At 37.0% G+C, this 5000-nt stretch overlaps 1 protein-coding gene across 1 annotated transcript in view; it reads left to right on the top strand.

The window, feature by feature from the left end:
- Positions 1 to 5000, top strand: part of LOC311232621 (glutamate receptor ionotropic, NMDA 2A-like) — a gene marked incomplete at both ends in the record, with an annotated part of 220453 nt that overhangs the window by 186153 nt on the left and 29300 nt on the right.

Genomic DNA, 5000 nt, shown 5'->3' with positions numbered 1-5000 from the left:
TTCAAACACATTGTCACTTGAAACACTGTAACGAGTGAGACACATTTGTGGACTTTTGAAAGGGAACGCTCTAGTGGGTCGCTACTTGATGGTTACGTTGTGTGTGTGAAATAGAGGTTTTGGTCTTTTTAGATATTTATGATTATCCAATTATCTCGTGCTTTTAGAGAGGTTTAACACCAGTAGTGGGCTTCATACAGGCATGGAGGTGGGGGGATAATTGTGGATAATTGCTACCTTACTTAGCCGTGCTGTGGCCTGAATTTAACAACTCGTCATAATAATAATGACTTGGATTTATATAGCGCTGTTCATGACACCCAGAGCGCTTCACAGAGTCCATTATTCGTTCATACACAGTCATACCGGTGGTGGTAAGCTACAATTGCAGCCAGAGCTGCCCTGAGGCAGACTCACGGAAGCGTGGCGAATAATCAACGCCTACGGCCCCTCCGACCACCACCAACATTCATTCACACGCATACACATTTATACGAGGCAAGTAGGTTAAGTGTCTTGCCCAAGGACACAACGGCGATGGGATGGACATGGGCTTGAGCGGGATTCGAACCACCAACCCTTCGATCATTGGACGACCGCTCTACCCCTGAGCCAAAGCCGCCCCACATGCATTTAGACTTCAACAACTCATCATTTATTTACACCTAATCAACTCATTTACACCTTAACAACTCGTCATGCATTTAGAATTCAACAACTCATCATTTATTTACACCTAATCAACTCATTTACACCTTAACAACTCGTCATGCATTTAGACTTCAACAACTCATCATTTATTTACACCTAATCAACTCATTTACACCTTAACAACTCATCATGCATTTAGACTTCAACAACTCATCATTTATTTACACCTAATCAACTCATTTACACCTTAACAACTCATCATGCATTTAGACTTCAACAACTCATCATTTATTTACACCTAATCAACTCATTTACACCTTAACAACTCATCATGCATTTAGACTTCAACAACTCATCATTTATTTACACCTAATCAACTCATTTACACCTTAACAACTCATCATGCATTTAGACTTCAACAACTCATCATTTATTTACACCTAATCAACTCATTTACACCTTAACAACTCATCATGCATTTACACCTTAACAACTCATCATGCATTTACACCTTAACAACTCATCATGCATTTACACCTTAACAACTCATCATGCATTTACACCTTAACAACTCATCATGCATTTACACCTTAACAACTCATCATGCATTTACACCTTAACAACTCATCATGCATTTACACCTTAACAACTCATCATGCATTTACACCTTAACAACTCATCATGCATTTACACCTTAACCTCTTCCGCCCGTGCGCTCCGTCGGCGGACCGCAAATGACATCATGTCATAAATCAATCTCTCCAGACTGTTTGACAAAAGTATTGTTTTCTTTTTTCAAACGTATTCAAGTATAAACATCATAACCATGTCACAACAGCATTTTATAATGTATATTATCATCAATACGTTAGTTTAGTGTTATTAGATAGATTTTACTTTTCGATTTGGTCATGTTTATTTCGCGAGAGGCGACCATTTTGGAAATGTTTAACCATGGGAATTGTAGTTTTTTTATGGCCATTTTGGAAAGGACATTGCTAGCTGTCGATCAGCATTGGAATCTTTCAGAACGACACTTCCCAAAAGGCTCTATGGGGTTTCAAGCGTCATACTTCTGTATGCATTTCTTTTATATCTCTTATTATTCGGGATAATAAACCACAACACTTAACGTTATTGACATATTGACAGCGCAGTTAGTTTATCTTCCCTATGTTTAGCATGCAGCAACAATTAGATTTGAAATTATTTTCAAAACGGTTGCACCCTGATCAAAATAAAAAAGTACGGTAGATTACAGTAGATTTCATTATCTGTTCTTATGCACGCCTGGTGATACTAAATCCAAATTGAACTCAGCCATTTGAAAGATAATATATGTATATATATATATATAAATGTGCGAATTGGCTATAATAAGGTAATTTATAAGCCTGTTATTCTATATTCTATAATAATATTTCAAATTGCATTGGTCCGGATGGGATAATTTAGTACTGTATCTAAAGAACCTTCTGTTTAATCATCTTCCCTTTATTCATTTCCTTAGATTTTTTGTACACATGATCTCAAGAAGGTACTGAACGGGATCAGTGTCAGTTATTCATGTCTGGTCATTATTAGCATGGTGTTGCATGCTAATTGCATAATTTGCATAATTTGCATTATTAGCATGGTGTTGCATTAGCATCACTGTCAAAGATGCAAAGAAAAACCATAATTCATATTCTCCTTTGTTTCATCACAATTTAAGCAAGCCTAGTAATAGACACAATATTTCCGACACTGGGAATACATTTACTGAGGTCCATAGATGTCCCTAGATACCAAGAATATGCAAAAATATACCTTGTAGAAGTGGAGCAATATTCCATTTACTTAGGTATGTATTTTAGGCGGATTTTCAGAAAATAGGGCTCCGGGCTAAAGAGGTTAACAACTCATGTACACCTTAACAACCCATTTACACCTTAACAACTCATGTACACCTTAATAACTCATCATGCATTTACACTAGGGATGCTCGATATTTTTTACCAATACCGATATACCGATATTGTCCAACTCTTAATTTCCGATACCGATATCAACCGATACCGTTATATGCAGGGTTTCCCCCCCAAAAAAAACTGAATAATTTCAGGTAATTAACATTACATATGTCTTGTTGTGTAATTACCATAACATTATGCATACTTTTGACAATAAATAAAATCAGAATTTGTTCTTACTTGCTTGCCTGGGTAAATAAAGGTTATAGAAATGTAAAAAATTAAATAAAATAAAAAAACGATACAGATATTTTCTGATATCACATTTTAATGCCAATATCGGTAGGCCGATAATATCGGACATCCCTAATTTACACCTTAACAACTCATCATGCATTTACACCTTAACAACTCATCATGCATTTATACCTTAACAACTCATCATGCATTTAAACCTTAACAACTCATCATGCATTTACACCTTAACAACTCATCATGCATTTACACCTTAACAACTCATCATGCATTTAAACCTTAACAACTCATCATGCATTTACACCTTAACAACTCATCATGCATTTACACCTTAACAACTCATCATGCATTTAAACCTTAACAACTCATCATGCATTTACACCTTAACAACTCATCGCGGGCCGCCAGATATGTTTCTGAGGACCACAGCTGGCCCGCGGGCCACACTTTGAGAATGCTTGCCTCAGGCTGTGTGAGCCACTTCAGAAGATCTAACGCACGGAAGATATCCTCGTTCTTCAGAGCGCCTCGAGCAGTGAATTCAAAACCGATATTTCACAGTCTCCCTGAGGTGATCAGCAAAAACACATCTAATAGAGTTTAATAGGCTGTGTAAACTGTGATTACGCAGCAGATATATTGGTTTTGCTCATAAAGAGGTACACAATAATTCTTGTTCAGCCGAACCCTGAGGGATTTGAAGTCATGCAGGACAACTCTACTAGATGCTTCCTCGTATTGGAATTATGGAAATGCGCTGCCTGCGTATGTTTCGTGAAATGCTCTGTACCGTTTACATTCGTTTAATGAACTGCGGTGCCAAGAAGGACATTTCAACAGTCACACACAAACAATAGAATATATTGTTTTTCTATACACCTGTTCAGTCGATTGGCTGGTTTGAAATTCAGAGTTTATAGTTTTTTCCAACGTTTTAAGCTTTAGTGGTTTTATTGCAAATGCTTCTATTGTGACTTTTTTTCTTTTTCAAATGATACCTAAACCGAACAAAGACTTAGATGTGTCATAGATGTGAAGCTAACTGGTCGTACACAAAATGTGTTGACGACCGCGCGATGCCACCAGGGGCAGAGTGGCTAACTGTGAGTCACTGACTGACTGAGTTAGTGACATTGCAGGTCAGCAGCCCGATCTCGCTTAAAATATGTAAATAAAGTACTTGTCGACCACAGGAAAAAGGTATAAATTGTACATTATGTTATAGCCATAAGTCTTAGTCTAGTGGTGAGCATATTCATCCATGACCACAATCATTGTTAGTTAGTCGCGCTGTTTTTTTCTTCTGTTTAGCATGGATGGCGTTCATTTTAGAAGCATTTGGTAATGAAATGGCAGCTATTTCAGTTATATTATATGTTACAATAAATGATAGGCAATTAAGTACCATGTAGAGAACGTTCCGTACCAAATTACATCTAGAAATATAGATATATTTTTCAGAAGGGAGACCTTGGTAAAAAATCGCCTCTTGTGGATCTATTTTGCAGCCAAGAAAGTAATAACCTGTCTGTCTGTAATAATAACCTGTGTGTCTGTAGTAATAACCTGTGTGTCTGTAGTAATAACCTGTGTGCCTGTAGTAATAACCTGTGTGTCTGTAGTAATAACCTGTGTGTCTGTAGTAATAACCTGTGTGTCTGTAGTAATAATAACCTGTGTGTCTGTAGTAATAACCTGTGTGTCTGTAGTAATAACCTGTGTGTCTGTAGTAATAACCTGTGTGTCTGTAGTAATAACCTGTGTGTCTGTAGTAATAACCTGTGTGTCTGTAGTAATAATAACCTGTGTGTCTGTAGTAATAACATGTGTGTCTGTAGTAATAACCTGTGTGTCTGTAGTAATAACCTGTGTGTCTGTAGTAATAACCTGTGTGTCTGTAGTAATAACCTGTGTGTCTGTAGTAATAACCTGTGTGTCTGTAGTAATAATAACCTGTGTGTCTGTAGTAATAACCTGTGTGTCTGTAGTAATAACCTGTGTGTCTGTAGTAATAATAACCTGTGTGTCTGTAGTAATAACATGTGTCTGTAGTAATAATAACCTGTGTCTGTAGTAATAACCTGTGTGTCTGTAGTAATAACCTGTGTGTCTGTAGTAATAACCTGTGTGTCTGTAGTAATA

Source organism: Notolepis coatsorum, assembly GCF_963971535.1.
Source record: "Notolepis coatsorum genome assembly, chromosome: 7".
NCBI classification, from domain to species: Eukaryota; Metazoa; Chordata; class Actinopteri; order Aulopiformes; family Paralepididae; genus Notolepis; species Notolepis coatsorum.
This window is presented reverse-complemented; position numbering and strand designations above follow the sequence as displayed.